We start from the raw sequence: 17042 nt of genomic DNA, 5'->3' as shown, positions 1-17042 counted from the left end.
AACTGTCGGTAGACACTACTTTCATCTTAGATAAAAGCTCTGAAGTGAGGTTCTCATTGAATAGGGAAATGGGTAACGTGGGCTCAAGATAACCACCAGAAGAAATCGCTCTAGGTACAGTTATGATAGAGAGAAGGCCTCTGGTGGCAGGGCTGGAGCTCACGTGACACATTTTAAGCCACGTTTTACTTCTGAAGGAAGAAGCTAGCCCAGCCTGAGAGGAGTTTCTCTGGATTAACTCACCGCATAGAGTATCAGATGTAAATGCATTTTGTGGAAGGGAAGAAAGGAAAGTGTGTGTTGCAGGGTGTGTGTGTGTGTGTGTGTGTGTGTGTGCGTGCGTGCAAAACAGGGCTCAGGGCACTGGTCACCTTCCTTCAGAAGCCTGTCAAAAAGGTCATTTCCCCATCATAAAGTTCCCCAGCCTAGGTGTGGTAGCACACTCCTGTAATCTCAGCATGGAGTCAGAGGCCAGCCTGGTCTACACAGTAAATGCCAAGCTAGACTTTCTGTGGATTCAAGGCATCAGCTTCTAAACCTGGAGTTTACAAAAGTTCACTGAAAACGATGTAAGTGAGGGCTGGAGATACATTTAGCTCAGTGTTTAAGAGCATTTGCTGCTCTTGCAGATGACATAGGTTCAGTTCCCAGCACCCAACAATGGGTGGCTCACAAGTAACACAAATTCCAGGAAATCTAATGCCCTCTTCTGGCCTCCATGGGCACATGGTGTACATCCATAAGTTCAGGCAAACACATACAGGTTAAATAAATAAATAAATAAATATATATATTTTAAATGATTTAAGGGGGTAGAGAAAATGAATCAACAAAAATGAATCTCTTGGCTTCTTCACTGTCCACAATCAGCCAGCCAGCAAAGCTGGCCCAGTGTGTGCATCTTCCCTGAGGCTGCAAAGCTGCCCTAGTGTGTATCTGCCCTGAGGCTACAAAGCTGCCCCAGTGTGTGCATCTGCCCTGAGGCTGCAAAGCTGGCCCAGTGTGTGCCTCTGCCCTGAGGCTGCTTCCTTACTTGCCCTCCTAAATCTATAAATCCAAAGGAAGCACTGGCGAGTTTTGTTTGTCCTTGAGTCTGTTTTGACAACGAGCTCATTCCTGGCCCTGCACTCTGACCTGGCTGGTCTTGGCAGTTTCTCCATAGCACTCCTAACTTCTGTCTGCTGTTTTTCTCACTGACATCTTGCTTCAGAGCTAATGAAGCTGTTTTAGGGAGTTGTCCCAATCCAGTCGAGGGAGAGAAGCCAGCTACCAACAGAATCACCCCAGGGCCTTGGGCTTCCACAGTGGGGCTGGAAGGACCTCTTCCCATTCCCAGCAGCAGCTGCTGCCAGTCCTTCTCAGGAGCCGAAGGGCTCACTCCCCAGTCTAGCATGCCCTTCTCCAGAAGCCAACCAGGCTGATGTGGTATTCACAGCGAGTGGTGGTAGCTAGGATGTCCCCAAAGCTAACCTTGTGTGCTGCCAGCCAGCCAATACCCCACCACAGCATTGGGCTCAGAGGACCAGGGGGCGGGGCCTGCATTTGTTGCTGTTGTTTCTAAGCCCAGGCCATGGCAGCTATGGAGGAGACAGAGGATCTAGCGTCTGGTTAATATTGCTTGTGAACTTCGGCCCTGGGCTCTGAGAACAGAAGTGGAGGCTCTGACACGGGACATGCCACAGGAGGTCAGGCTGCTACCTGGGCACCTTCTTACACTCACCTTCAGCCAGACTCCTTGGGCCCATTTAACAGGCTTTGAGATGGGCAAGATGGGAGGATGGTGAAAAAAAATTTAAAAAGAGAAGGGAGGGAGACACTAGAGCTGATGCTCAAAAATAACTTACAGTGAGAAGACAGACAGACAAACAAACAAGCAAACAAACAAACAAAACTGTGCCTGGTGGTCAAGCCTGCAATTCTGTGTCACTGGAGGCTGCCATATAAGAATCATGAATTCAAAGTCTCAGAGTCTGATGGCTGTTCTTGGCTGTCAACTTGACTACATCTGGAATTAACTAAAACCCAAAAATGGAGGAGCACACCTGTGAGGTTTTTTGGTTTTTTTGTTTGTTTGTTTGTTTGTTTGTTTTGGGGGGACATAATTTGAAGCGGGAAGATCCACTTCTAATCCAGATCTTTGAGGCAGGTAGACCCAATGCTCATCTGGGCCAGGCTTTCTGCTGCATGCCTATGTCAGGCCAGGGAAGAAGGATGCTTTTGTCTCGTTGCCTGTTTTTTCTCAATTGGGTCCTAGGCTGAATAAAATGGAGAAGGCTGGCGGCAAGCCTCCAGCTCCCGAGTCTCCCTGAACACAGGTACACTGTGAGAAGGTGCTTCAAGGTCTGCCTCTTTGACTCCCTGCCGTGTTTCTTTTAAAGATTTATATGTATGAATATTTGTCTGCAATTATTGTGCACCAGGTGCATGCCTAGTGCCCAAGGAAGCCAGAAGAGAGTATTGGAGCCCTAGAACTGGAGTTACAGATGGCTGTGAACCACCATGTGGGTGCTGGGCGTGGAACCCAGGTCCTCTGCAAAAACAGTAAGTGCTTTTAACTGCTGTTAATCTCCCCAGCCCCAGCCCTCCCTTTTTGTTTTATGTCATTGGCTGCTTCTTCTTCTTCTTCTTCTTCTTCTTCTTCTTCTTCTTCTTCTTCTTCTTCTTCTTCTTCTTCTTCTTCTTCTTTTTCTTCTTCTTCTTCTTCGAGACAGGGTTCTTCTGTGTACTTCTGGTTGTCCTGGAACTCTCTCTGTACACCAGACTGGCCTTGAATCCGAAGATCCACCTGTCTCTGCCTCCCAATTGCTGGAACTAAAAGCATGCACTGTCACCACCTGGCCCTCTCTTGCTCTTTTTAAATTAATTATTAGCTAATTAATTAATTTCTGAGCCAGGGGTTCTCTGTGTATTCACGCTGTAGACTAACTAGGCTGGCCTCAAACTCAGAGATCTACCTGTCTGTCTCCTAAGTACTGGGCTAAAGACATGAGCTACCACCGTCTAGCTTGATTTATTTATTTATTTATATTTCATGTGCATTGGTATTTTGCCTGTATGTATGTCTATACGAGGGTGTCAGTCCCCTAGCACTGGAATTACAGAGAGCTGTGAGCTTGCATGTACATTCTGGGAACTGAACTCAGGCCCACGGGTGCTCTTAACAGCTGAGCCTCTCCCCAGACCAGTCCTTCCATTTTTTAAAAAAGATTTACTTATGGGCTGGTGAGATGGCTCAGCAGGTAAGAGCACCCGACTGCTCTTCCAAAGGTCCTGAGTTCAATTCCCAGCAACCATATGGTGGCTCACAACCATCTGTAATGGGATCTGATGCCCTCTTCTGGTGTGTCTGAAGACAGCTACAGTGTACTTATATATAATAAATAAATAAATAAATATTTTAAAAAAGGATTTATTTATTTTTATATATGTTAGTGTACACCATCACTGTCTTCAGACACACCAGAAGAGGGCATCAGATCCCATTACAGATGGTTGTGGGCCACCATGTGGTTGCTGGGATTTGAACTCAGGACCTCTGGAAAACCAGTCAGTGCTCCTAACTGCTGAGCCATCTCTCCAGCCCAACCCTCCCATTCTTCAATTGCTTTTGTTAGAGTATTTTTGTCACAACAGGAAATGAGTAAGGCATCTTGTAAGAGTGAGGATCTGAGGGGCTGGTGAGATGGCTCAGTGGGTAAGAACACCGGACTGCTCTTCCGAAGGTACGAAGTTCACATGGTGGCTCACAACCATCTGTAACGAGATCTGACTCCTTCTTCTGGAGTGTCTGAAGACAGCTACAGTGTACTTACATATAATAAATAAATAAATCTTAAAAAAAAAAAGAGTGAGGATCTGAGTTTGGTCCTCAGTACTGGCACAAAAAGCCAAGGTCAACTTCTGTGCACTGCACCTGCATACCCAGGTGCACATAGGACCAGCATAGACACTTACCCACAAAAGACAAGATATAGGGAGGGGAAAACTAGTAATTGTCTTGCATCAGTACATCTATCTAGTTTTTAGGACAGACCATCCTCTTGGTGCCTGTGAGGAGGTGAAGGGCCCAGACAGGGCCAAGGCCACTGGGAGATGCAGAGCAGGAGGCTTAACAGCCTCCCTGACCCGGGACACACAGTTCTTGCAGCCCGGCAGAGCTCTCTCTGTTTCCTTCACTTTTTTTCTGTGTTGAGGGGAAAGGGAGCCTGGGAGGTGGAAGATCCTGAAGAAATATTAAGACTATGGGGGTTCGTTTCTTAGAAGTCCCAGGACAGACAGCCTGGTTCTCTGTGAGGGAACCGAAGTGAAGAAGTAGCTGTGTACAGAACTGAGAAAGGAGGTCTTCATGGTGGAACAGTGAGGCCTGGGCAGACCCTGTCCCTGCAGCAGAGCAACTGGGGAGATTTATAGCCTCAGTGGTACCTGCTGTCACCTACCTGGAGCAGATGAAAGAGGGGAGGGGTTCCTATTGTCATTTTATATACTTTTGTGTGTGTGTGTTTTTAAATAAGCACGTGGTCCTTTTGTAAGGAAAAACTCAAATAAAAGCATTAAGTGAAAAATATAAATAAAGGCAAGATTTGACTAGTTTTATGTCATCTTGATCCAAGCCAGAGTCATCAGAGAGGAGGGGATTGCCTTCATATGATTGGCCTATAGGCAACCCTGTAGGGCATTTTCTTAACTAGTGATTGATGGTTATTGTGTGTGGCAACTTTCCTGGCCTGGAGATCCTGGGTGCTATAAAAAAAGCAGGCTGAGCAAGCCATGAGGAGCAAGCCAGTAAGCATCACCCCTCCATGGCTTCGCATCAGCTCCTGCCTTCAGGTTCCTGCCCTGTGTGAGTTCCTGCCTTGGCTTCCTTCAATGGATTATGGTCAAGATAGTAACCTAACTAAACCCTTTCCTCCCCAGCTTGCTTTCTGCCATAGTGTTTCATTACGGCATAATAAGTGTAACTAAGGCAGTGTAGCGTGCCCTGTTCCGCAGGGTCGTCTGATATGTAAAGTGTGAGAAGGTTTGTATGTGCAGAATATCTGGAACATGAAGACACGGTGTGTAGAGGCTTGAGGCAGGCCTGGCTGCACAGGTTGAGATCTTTCCCAGCTATGCGGAGTTTTGAATTGTGTCCTATTCATTTTTCCTCATATGAAAGGACCAAGTACACACCCTCAGAGGAAGGGAGCACTGGAGACTAAAAATACCTGTTGCCCAATGTGGCTGACACCAGGCCAGGCCAGGCTCTCAACAGTTAGTTTAAGCACAGCCCTGGGCAAACTCAGTGGAAGGCAGCATGTTTCTTTGTCTTATTTGAACCGGTTTCCCCACCATTTACTTTGTGTTTTTTTCTGAACAACAATGAGTTCACACCCTGGTGCTCAGGATAACACCAGGCTCCTGTGGAGAGCTGATTGGGAGAGCAACCACAGGACAGTGTTTTATCTCCAAATACTTACAAGTACCATCCTATCTGGCTATTACTGGTGCTTCAAACTCAGCATCTCCAGTTTCTTTCTTTGCGTTTAGGGCAGCTTCCTTTCACCTCTGGGCTGCAGTCTTATCTCTGGGGCAACTCTTTAAATTCCTAGTAGTGCATCATAGCTTTTTTTTTAAAAATCAGAACTGGCCTCATAGCGAGCAGAGCTGAGTGGGGGCTGTGGCCTCATGATTAGGCTCCAGTGTTCGGTGTTTTAAAAAGCAGTTGTTGGGCTGGAGAGATGGGTCAGTTTGGTGAAACCTTGTCATACGTGTGAGAGGACCTAGGTTTGAATACCCAGAATACGCGTGAAGCCAGGAGCATTTGTGTATATCTGCATTTCCAGTTCCCTGGAGGAGAGATGTGGGGTGGAGACAGGAGAGTTTTAGGCACCTAAAAACTAGAGACCCTGTCAAATGAGGGGCAAGCTGAAGACTGATACCCAAGGTTGTCCCCTGACTTCCAAAAATGTTCCATGACACCAAACCACCCATGTTCACACACATGAATGTGCACACACATACACATCAGATGCAAAAAAAAAAAAAAAAAAAAAAAGCAAATAAAAGCATTTATTGGCTGGAAGTGCAGCCCAGTCGTGGGACACATCATGCCTGAGGCTCTGAGTTCAAAATCCAGCACAACACAAAAAGGGGTGAAAAACCCAATTGCTCTATTCTCAAATTTCCCTCTGTCTTTCACAAGTAAGTCTGTTCTCCATTCATTCTAAGTTAACACATCATAAAGCCACCACCCTGCTTGTACGCAGACAATGATACAAAGATTAATCGAGAGCCAGGTATGGGGACTCAGGCCTGTCTGATCCCAGGAATTGGAGATCAGGAGTTCTGGGTTCTCCTCAGCTACACAGCCATTTCAAGACCAGCCCAGGCTACATGAGACCCCCATCTTAAAAACAAACACACAGAAAGCCTCAAACAAAACAACATAGATCCGGCTGGAGAGATGGTTCAGCGGTTAAGAGCACTGACTCCTCTTCCAGAGGTCCTGAGTTCAAATTCCAGCAACCACATGGTGGCTCACAACCATCTGTAATGGGATCTGATGTTCTCTTCTGGTGTGTCTGAAGAGAGCAACATTGTACTCACATAAAATAAATAAATCTTAAAAAAAAACCCAAACAACAAAGATCAATCAAAAGTTGTATTTTGATATAGTAAGTGGGAAAGGGTTTACTGTCTCTTAGATTAATTATAGGCTGAAGATTAATTATAGGCTGACCTCTCTCCCTCTCTTCTTTCCTCTTTCCCTCTCTTCCTTCCTCCCTCCCTCCTCTCCTTTTCCCCTTCCTTCTTTCCTTCTTTCCTTCTTTCCTTCTTTCCTTCTTTCCTTCCTTCCTTCCTTCCTTCCTTCCTTCCTTCCTTCCTTCCTTCCTTCCTTCCTTCTTTCCTTCTTTCCTTCCTTTCTGTTGATGGAATCTCTGGCCTGGCTGACCTCTGACTTCCTATTTAGCAGAAGATGACCTTAAATTTCTGATCCTCCTGCCTCCGTTTCCTGTGTTCTGGAATTACAGTTATGTACCACCATGACAGGTTCATTCGTTGCTGGGATGAACCTCAGGGCTTCCTGCGTGCTCACCAAGCGTTCTATACCAGTGGCTGCATACCCAGCGCTGCAGATCTTATCTCAGTGGGAGTAAACCACTGCAGGAATATCAGAGAAATAACCACGGCTGTGCCGGGGTCTGGGGTGCTTCTACAAAGGTGATAGATACCATAAACATCTTAGGCCAGTGCCAGACATCAAAGAGAAAGCACACGAAATGGGCTTAGTACCATGTAATTTCACCTTTGATACTGGGCATATTTCTCCTGGCTTTTTCCTTCTATTCAGTAGCTTAGGCAATCAGCTATCCATATAAACTTACCAAGCAGTAGACTTTTTAATTTCAGAACTTTTTATAAGATGGTTAACAACTATCTGGTGGTGGTGAATGATTGAAAACCAAGCACTTGAGAGACAGAGGCAAGAGGGTTAGCTCAAAGTCACTCTCAGGTATGCAGCGAGTTTGAGGACAGTCTGAGCTATAGAAGACCTCATCTAAAACCCATAAAGAGTTGGGTCTGGTGGCACAGGCTGAGGCAAACGATTACAAATTCAAGACTAGTCTGGGCTACAGGTTTAATTCAAGACTAGCCTGGGCAACTTGGGTGAAACCATGTCTTGAAGTAAAAGTGAAAAAGAGAATCAGGGATATAGCTTAGTGCTATATGCAAGGCTCTAGCTTCACCAATACCCTCCCCACAAAAAGGAGGAGAAGGAAGATAAGGAAGAAGAAGAAGAGGAGGAGGAGGAAGAGTAAGAAAACTGGCTAAATATCTCAAGTAAATATGTTTTCCACTCAAGATCTGAGTTCAATCCCAGAAACCCACTCAAAGGCAGGAGACTGGGCCAGTGACCCTGTAGTGTCCCCAACCCTGTGTGGATGCTGAGATCTGAATTCCAGCCCTCATGATGCAGTAGCCACTGCTCTTAACTGCTGAGTCATCTTTCTTGTCCTGAATTTATTTCTTTTTGAAACAGGATATTGTGAAGCCCAGGCTGTCCTCAAACCCCATAGATGGTTTAGGCTAGCCTTGAACTACAGATCTTCCTGCCTCTACCTCTCCCAAATGGATTACAGGTATATACCATTGCACCCAACTTCCACCTTAGAGCTTTATTTATTTATCCATTTATTTGAGACAGGATCTCACTACATAACCCTGGACCTTGCTGTGTAGCCCAGGGTAGGCTCTAACTTATGGAGGTTCACCCGGCTCAGCCTCTTGTGTGCTTGGGTTAAAGACATGTACTCCTGTGCCTAGCTAAATAAATAAATAAATAACACTAAGCATTATTCCTTGTGCAAATATTTTAGATTACGGATCGTTAATATAAGAATCCTTGCCTGGGAGTGCCGCTCAATCAGTAGAGTGTCAACTCCCAGCAATACAAAAAACCTGGTGTAGTGGGTGCTTACCTGCAATCCCAGTGCTTAGGACTTCAAGACAGAAGGAACAAGAATTCAAGCTCATGCTCTGCTTCTTAGTGAGTTTGAGGCCAGCCTCAGCTACATGAGATCCTGGCTCAAAGAAGGAGGATGATGATGAAGAAGAGGAAGAGGAGGGAGAGGAGGAAGAAGAGGAGGAGGAAGAGGAAGAAGAATAAGAATTTTTAATTGGTCATGAGTCTTATACCTGTAATTCCAGGGCTCAAAAGGCATGATTGCCATGAGTTCAAGGCCAGCCTTAGGTACATAGTGATAACCTGTCTCAAAAATACAACAACAGTGGGCTGGAGAGATGGCTCGGCGGTTAAGAGCACCAATTGCTCTTCCGGAGGTCCTGAGTTCAATTCCAGGCAACCACATGGTGGCTCACAACTATCTGTAATGGGATCCCATGCACTCTTCTGGTGTGTCTGAAGACAGCTACAGTGTACTCATATAAATAAAATAAATAAATCTTTTTTAAAAATACAACAATAACAACAACAAAACATTCTTTTAAAATTACATATGGGACTTTCGGCTTTATGAGTCCTGCCTCTCTCTGCTTTGCAGAGGATCTTTCTCTTTGCGTCTGTTGCATGTGTATATTTCTTCACATCTAATAAACACCTTGCTTCAACTGTTACAGTAAGTAAATAAACAATATTATAATATCACGATCATTTCTAAACTAATAGGTTTTCACCACTGTGAGATATTTGCCCTAGTTCATTGTATCACTTGATAAATCTTCGAAGACCCTGATTTTTCTGTTAAGTGAAGAGGGGTGTGGCTGACTCAGAAGTCAGATCCTCGGCTGTACATCCAGTGTGGGAGAGATGGAACATGCAGCTGTGCAGCTGGGAGGGAGAGGAAGGGGTGCTTCAGACTACAGGGATGCAGGGCACAAGCTTCCCCAGAGCACCCTCCCTCTGACTCTCCTACTGTGCCAAGCCTGGCTCCAGAAGAGTTGAGACAAAAGCCATAAAACAGCTTTTATGCAACAGTCTCCGGCTTCACAGACTTGGCTAACACCTTCGCAGTCAAGAGCCTGGGAGTGAAGAAATGTGTCTCAGTTAATGGCTTAAATTAAGCTATCAAACTCCCTAATAAAGCTCCCATCTTGAACAGGTTTCAAACCCTAGAATATCCAAAGGAAAATGAAAGCTCTTGTCTTTGGGGCTGGGAAGACCTGGAGTCCCTGGAGTCATCCTAACCCCGATTCACTGTTTCCTTGTTAAGCCTCAGGACAGGCAGGAGCAAATCCCTGCCCTCTAAGGATGCCAGGGCACCCTTTCTCACCTCAGTACTTAGGTGCTGCCTGGGAAGAGGGCAGGGGATCACTCTCCCAGTGTCCCAGGAAGACTTAGTTCCATGTTGAGATCAGAAGGAAGACCGGTCACCTGGCCTGTGTGTCCCATCTGTCTTGCTACACAGTGCGGAGCTGCTCATTCCCACCAAGCTCTCCCCAGGGTCCATCTGATGCTGCAGCAACACTGAAAGCTTTCTCTGTGGGTGAAAGTGTGAGACGTGGGAGTCCCAGACTGCCTGCCCAACTGACCAAAGGCTGCCCAGAAACCAAACTTGTTAGGGCTTTTTAACTTATTTTTTATCCATTGAGAATGTTATACATGGGGGTTGGTGAGATGACTTAACAGGTAAGAGCACTGACTGCCCTTTTGAAGGTCCTGAGTTCAATTCCCAGCAACCACATGGTGGCTCACAACCATCTGTAATGAGATCTCACACCCTCTTCTGGTGTGTCAGAAGACAGCTACAGTGTACTAACATAAAATAATAAATAAATAAATAAATAAGGAAAAGAAAAAAGAAATGATAAAAAAGGAGAGAATGTTATACATGAATACAATGCAATACGATTATATCCACACCCACATTTCTCCCCTATACTATACAGGATGTCTACCCTTTAACTTGATGTCACCATTTTTTCTTCCTCCTCCTCTTTCTTTTCCTTTTTCTTCTTCTAGATAACCCAGGGGTGTGGACCATCAGAGCATGGGAAACCTACTAGTGGCCACATCCTCAAAGAATAAACTAATCCAGGTTTCAAAAGACTTAAAACAACTGTGCTGAGCACACTCAGCAGTCCACCTGCTGGAAAGACAACAGACAGGGAAGCCAGCAGTGTGGCTGCTGAGGCAGAAGCTGGAGCGATTTAACACTGAGCCAAAGAAAGCCAGAGATCAGCAAGTGCTGCCAAGGCTAAGCATCAGCAAGGAGGGGCTCTCCCCCAGAAACATCAGAGGGAGCCGGGCCTGCAGACATCTTGATGGGAGTTCCCTTTTGGCTCAAGGATGCAAGAGAAGAATGCATTTCTGTTGGAAGGAAAGAAGGATGTGAGGAGGAAGGGAGAAGGGGGAATAAATCTAGGACCAGAAAGTCAAAGTTGAGCAGCTGACAAACACGAAACATAAACTGGATCTCATTAGTGATTAGAGAAATACGTGTTAAAGCACTAGTGAGCATGAATGTCAAAATTACAAAGTATCTGGGTAGATGGTGCACCCCTGTGACCCTAGCACTTAGGGGGCTGAAGCAGGAAGATTCAGGGTTCGAGGCCAGCCTGAACTACATAGACTCTGTCTCAATGATATAACAACAAACAACAACAACAACAACAACAACAACAACAAAAAGCTGAGGAGACAGGGGTTAAGGGACTTATTGTCAAGTCTGGCGCCCTGGACCCACGGTGTGGAAGCAGAGAAAACCCTCTAAGAAGGTTTCCTCTAATCAACACATAGGTGCCTGACACCACACAGCCAACCTCCAATAAACAGTAAAAATTTAAAGCTGATAACATTCAAGGTTAGAAGTGGGTGGGGACCGGCATTTCTATTTTATTATCAAAAGTATAAAATGGTGGGGTGATTCTAGGATGCACACATTTAGCAAATTTCCTGAGATCTCTTTTGAAACAGGCCAGCGTGAACAGGGTGATCCCTGTAGCACCCCACAACAACGGAAAAACCTGAGCAGCCGATTCGGAGCAGAGATACTGCCCTGTTATGACGGCGTCTTGGTAAATGTGCAGTATCAAGCCACCAAGAAGCAGTCTCTGTGTGGATGACATGGAGGGACAGCCACGAAATACGGCTGCTTCCTCAGCCAGGATACTAAAAATGGAATGATACAGAGATTAGCATGATCCTATGAAAAGATGGCACACAAATTTGTGAAGTGCTCCATGTAAAAAAAAAAAAAAACGGAAAAGAAAAAGAAATGCAGTTAGTTGGGTAGAGGAGAAAACTATGGCCTCATTTCAATTAAAAAAAAATACATACATATACATACGTGTGTGTATATTATATATATATATGTATGTATGAATTTAAATGAGATAGACTAAATATCATATACAATTATGTACTTATAGGCAAACAGAAAATAATTTGTAGAGATAAACTTTCATTTATCATATAAGTATAACTAACAATAGCCACCTTTTTTCCTATGTGTGTGTGTGTGTGCTCGCGTGTGTGTTGAGGTGGCTTTTCACGTAGCCCAGGCTGGCCTCAAACTCAGTGCATAGTGGAAATGACCTTGCACCTCTAATCCTGCTGCTTCGCCCTGGTTTGTGTGGTGTTGAGGAGTGAACCCAGGACCTCGTGCCTCCAAGGCAGCACTCTCTGAGCTATTCCGCGGCCCACCCCTCTCCTAGGTAGCTCTGGATGGCCTGGAACTTGAGGCAGCTCCTCTGTCTCCATCTCTCCGGTGCTGGTATTCCATCCCCGTGCCTCCATGCCTGGCTTTTGAAAGCTTGGATTTTAGAGATATTTTGCTTTTCATAGTGTTTATAGATTTTACACTTATGTATTTACTTGCCTTTTCTTTTGGTGATGAAGATTGATAGTCATATGTGTCTAAGCTTTATATTGAGCTTAAAAGGTTTGCATAATTTAAAAATTGAAATAGTGTAAGAATAGAATAATGATGCTGCCTAGTAGATGAGCAAACATGGTAAAGATTAAAACCCAGTAAGGCGGGAGAGATGGCTCTGCAGTTATGATTACATAAGTCTCTTCCAGAGGATCCAAGTTTGGTTCCCAGGCAGCTTACAACTACCTGTAATCCTAGCTCCGGGGATCAGATGCCTCTGGCCTCTGTGGGTACCTACACATACCCACAAACGGAAGACACAGCTACACATAATTAAAAAGAAAATAAACCTTCAAAACAATAAGCCTCAGCATTGACGGGACTATGAAGAAAGAGCACACTCTTCAGGGCTTGTGAATGGGTCCATGGGGCCTATTTGCCAATACCCATCAAAGGTAAAAGTGGCATCCTGAGCCTCATGGGAATTATAGCCTCGTGGAAGGACCTGGAATGTCCAGCAGGCAGAACATAGGCAGTAATAACAGTTACTGGTTGTTAAACGCTGAATGCCTCCTCAGCACTGTCCTAAGCCCTTTGGCTTAGAAGCATGAACCACACCCACTCCCATAAAGGCTGACACTAACTTCTCTAAGCTCTTTATGTGGTCCACCTTAATCTCCAAACAACTCTATAAAGTGGGTACTCCCATTAGGTCCAATTTACAAACCAGGAAGCGGCTGCTGAGAAAGGGAGAGTTACCTAAAGTCACTCTTGGCAGAACCCAGGGTTTGATTCCTGGCTCCAGCTTCAGATTCTTGGGTCTGGAGCCTCTACCTCACTGGGCACTAACGTCACCCAGTCTCATAGATAGCTCTTCACACCAGGCCCTGTCCAGTCATACCGTTTGGGATTACTGCTTAGAGGGCTGTCAGTCCATTCGGCACTTTTTTGGGTTTTTTGTTTTTTTGGGTTTTTTTCGAGACAGGGTTTCTCTGTGTAGCCCTGGCTGTCCTGGAACTCCCTCTGTAGACCAGGCTGGTCTCGAACTTAGAAATCTGCCTGTCTCTGCCTCCCAAGTGCTAGGATTAAAGACCACTGCCCGGCTGGCACTTTTTAAACAATAGTATTTGGTGAGAAGCAAAAGGTTAACTTCTCTCAAGTGTCTTTGCAACCAAGACCAAGCGTGTGCCTGTTCTGCGTGTGCAAGCCTTGCACAGTGAGCTTTGGCTGAGCAGGGAAGGCAGATGTGGGGTGTGGAGCGTGGGGCATAGCTGCAGAAGTCCCCAGGTCCAGTGCTTCCAGGGGATCACTTGGAACTTGAGGGGTAGAGGCAGTGTCCTCCGAGTCGGACAGGAAAGCTCTCTGACTGCTTCCAGATGAAGTTCAGTCACATCTGCCACCTGGGCCTGTGACTCAGCAGATCCAGCGGTGCTCAGCAAACCAGGCTATCTATGAGGCCTGCAAGCCGGGGCAATGGCTCTGGCGACCTTGAGGGTGTGGACATAGCTCTCTTCAGAAAGTACTAGCTCTTACCTTGAGAACCACCTGGGAGCTTCTGGGTCTCAACAAACAACACAGGATCATGGGACACCAGGTGACCTTATGATCATCCTTCCTCCCAAACCAGGGATTAACTGATTTACCCAGAGAGTCAGTGCAGATCCTCGCGCTCAAGCGGAGTGTGAGACTGCGCTGAGGGCAGAGGGAGGCTGCGGATCCCTGGTTTGCGCCAGCTTGTGGGTAACCTCTCCTTTCTCCGCCCACGGCCGAGGATTCAGGAGTGCTCAAGCATGACAAACATAGAAGAGAACATTCCAGCCTGGCTTATGGGGGTGGGGTGGGGTTGTGGGAGTACAGGGGATGTGTGTGGGGGTGTTCCCTCTGTACACCTGCAGCTCAGAGACCCATTATGAAAAGATAAAGCACAAAGCTTTTAGAACTACACTGCCTGTGTTTGTATTCTGGCTTCAGCGGTTACTAGGTACGAATTGGGGCACAGGATTTAATCTTTCTGTACCTCAGTTTTATCTCTGCAAGAGAGACAGAATAGCTTGTTTGAAAAACTGAGAGAGAAAAATATGCAAAAAGCACCCAGAGTGTGTGCTAAATATAACCGTAGCTGTTGCAGTAGTAAAGCCCCTCTCCCCTTTTGAGACAGAGTCTCATTATGCAGCTCTGGTGAGCTTGGAACTCAATATGTAGACCAGGATAGTCTTGAACTCACGGAGATCCACCTCCACAGCGCTGGGATTTAAGGCACTGGCCCTTTTGAGACTGATTTCTGGGGACCCTGTGGCACAGCAATGTTTCTGTGCTTGGCACCAGTGAGCTGTACAGTAACTATGTCAGAGAGAGGGTCAATGAGATGGCTCAGCAGTTAAGAGTACTGGTTGCTTCCTCTGAGGGCCCAGGTTCGATTCCTAGTACAACCCACATGGTAGCTCACAACCATCTGTAACTCTACTTCCCGGGATCCAGTGGCACTGCTTGCACCTGGGGCACAGACAGACACACAGACAGACAATTGTGCACATTAAGAAAAAAAAAGAATATGAAAGAATGTTTGATAATGCACACTTAGCATTTTAACCACAACAAAAATGTTATAAAACAACATTTTAAACATTTAATTAAAAATTATTTTTGCCGGGCGTGGTGGTGCACGCCTTTAATCCCAGCACTCGGGAGGCAGAGGCGGGCGGATTTCTGAGTTCGAGGCCAGCCTGGTCTACAAAGTGAGTTCCAGGACAGCCAGGGCTATACAGAGAAACCCTGTCTCAAAAAAAAAATATTTTTTTACATTTATTTACATATTTTTATATGCATGTATATTCCATGTGTGCATGAGTAAATCTGTGGTTTTTGCATTAGATTCAAATAATGAATAAGTGCCTCTTATATAAATTATATATTATATAAATAGGGGGCTGGCGAGATGCTCAAAGTAGTGGCTGCTCTTTCAGAGGACTAGGTTCAGTTCCCAGAATCCTTACTGAGTGACTCTAGCTCCAGACACATAAGTAAAAATAAATTTAAAAATAGATAAACTCCTTGAGAGATGGTCTTAGAAGTTAGTGGAGACAAAAAATCCTCCACTGGGCAAATTCCAGCCTGAGAGTGTCTTTACTGGAGCTGACACAGCACAGAGCATAGGCTTTGGCTAGGTACAAAGACTGGGGTGCGGCAACATCAGAGGGCTAGGGAAAGAGGGGCTGGGAAGGAGGCCTGTAAATGGACCTCCTGAGCAAAACCCAGGCTAGCGAGGTGCTCCCCATCAGCCCTCCGGAAGGCACTCCTGACGAGCAGACAAGACACACCTGCTTCAGTGATACCATTCATTTCCTTCCCAGACTTCTATGTTGCCAATCCCCCTCTACAGCATAGAACACCCCTTACCAACTCACCCCAGATGGGGCTGGTGCTGAAGGTCTGCTTGGCACACAGAAGCTACGAAACCAGCTTGCCGCCTGTGAAGGGCTGCTTACACTGGCTCTCTTCCAGCAGAGAAGGTGCAGAGATGTGTTGTTCCCTCTACAAAGAAATGTGGTTTTGGTTTCTTTGCTTGCCTTGTTCCATCCCTCTGCCACCCCTGTCTACCATCTGTGGGCATCTGGTGTGTTTCAGATGTGGTTATGGTGTTCCACATTTTGTGGTTTCTGACCAACTCTCTCAGTTTAGAGGCTCGATTAGTTTGGCTTTCTATTGCTGTGGTAAAACTGCATTACCAAAAGCAGCTTGGGGAGGAAAGGGTTTCTTTGGCTTACATGTTACAGTCCATCTTCAGGGGAAAGCCAAGGCAGGAAATAAAGCTCTGGAGAAGTGAAGACTACTGGCTTGCTCAGCCTGCATTCTTATACCACCCAGGACTACCTACTAAGAGGTAACACCGCCCACAGTGGGCTGGGCCCTCCCACCTCAATCATCAATCTGAAAAATGGTCCTCAGATTGCCTGTAGAAGACTTCAATTGGGGTTCCTCTTCCAAGATAACTATAGCTTGTGTCAAGTTGTAAAAAGAACAGAACAAAACAAACAAACAAGGAAACAAACACAACTAGAACACCCAGTATGTAGAGTGCTCTGTATGATTTCTTCTAATCCTCATAGTAACCAGTCAAATATGGGAACCGAGTCACAGACAAGCCTTTGTAAATGGTCTAAAGGCAATGAATGGCAGTGGAATGAGTAGTGATACCCGTTTTTCAAACCCAGACATCTTGGCTCTGGGATACACATACTTCTTAGCTATTCCAGGAAGACCCATAGGGTCAAGATTCAGAAGTAGCTGGCTTTGTAGAAATAGGCTATTGCAAGCCTTGGGAGGTTGGAGTGCCCACAACAGAACACATGGCTTGAACCAACGACCCTTCTATGCTATCCTTTCTCTCTCAGAACACATGATGAGCCTCAGGTGGAAGAGGTCCAGGCCAAAGTGGAGCCTCTTATTATTATACCTTATGACCCATTTATGACAGTTTAGCTTCTACGCCATGACTTGGGAGTCTACTGGTTTATAGGTTTGGTACCTGTGATGGGTAGGGGTTTTTATTTGTTTGTTTTTGTCAAGTCAACACAAACAAGGGTCGTCTGGGAAGAGGGAACCTCATTCTCTCATCTCTTTATGATGAAATGCCTTCATCATATAGGCCTGTGGGAGTTTTCCTGACAATGATTGATGTGGGAAGACCCACACCACTATGGGCAGTTCCATCCTTCGGCAGGTGATTCTGGG

General features: G+C 45.7%; 1 long non-coding RNA gene and 1 pseudogene across 1 annotated transcript; one reads left to right on the top strand and one right to left on the bottom strand.

Moving 5' to 3' along the window:
• Positions 1–9005: 9005 nt before the first annotated feature.
• Positions 9006–14044, bottom strand: Gm36237. The gene is made up of 3 exons (XR_375844.1): positions 13845–14044; positions 9771–9977; positions 9006–9519 (listed from the first exon to the last, which is right to left on the bottom strand). It is a non-coding gene; the product is annotated as a predicted gene, 36237 (long non-coding RNA).
• Gm26279 lies at positions 11587–11687 on the top strand (annotated as a pseudogene).
• Positions 14045–17042: the final 2998 nt, after the last annotated feature.

This window comes from Mus musculus, chromosome 3, assembly GCF_000001635.26.
Source record: "Mus musculus strain C57BL/6J chromosome 3, GRCm38.p6 C57BL/6J".
Lineage (NCBI taxonomy): Eukaryota > Metazoa > Chordata > Mammalia > Rodentia > Muridae > Mus > Mus musculus.
This window is presented reverse-complemented; position numbering and strand designations above follow the sequence as displayed.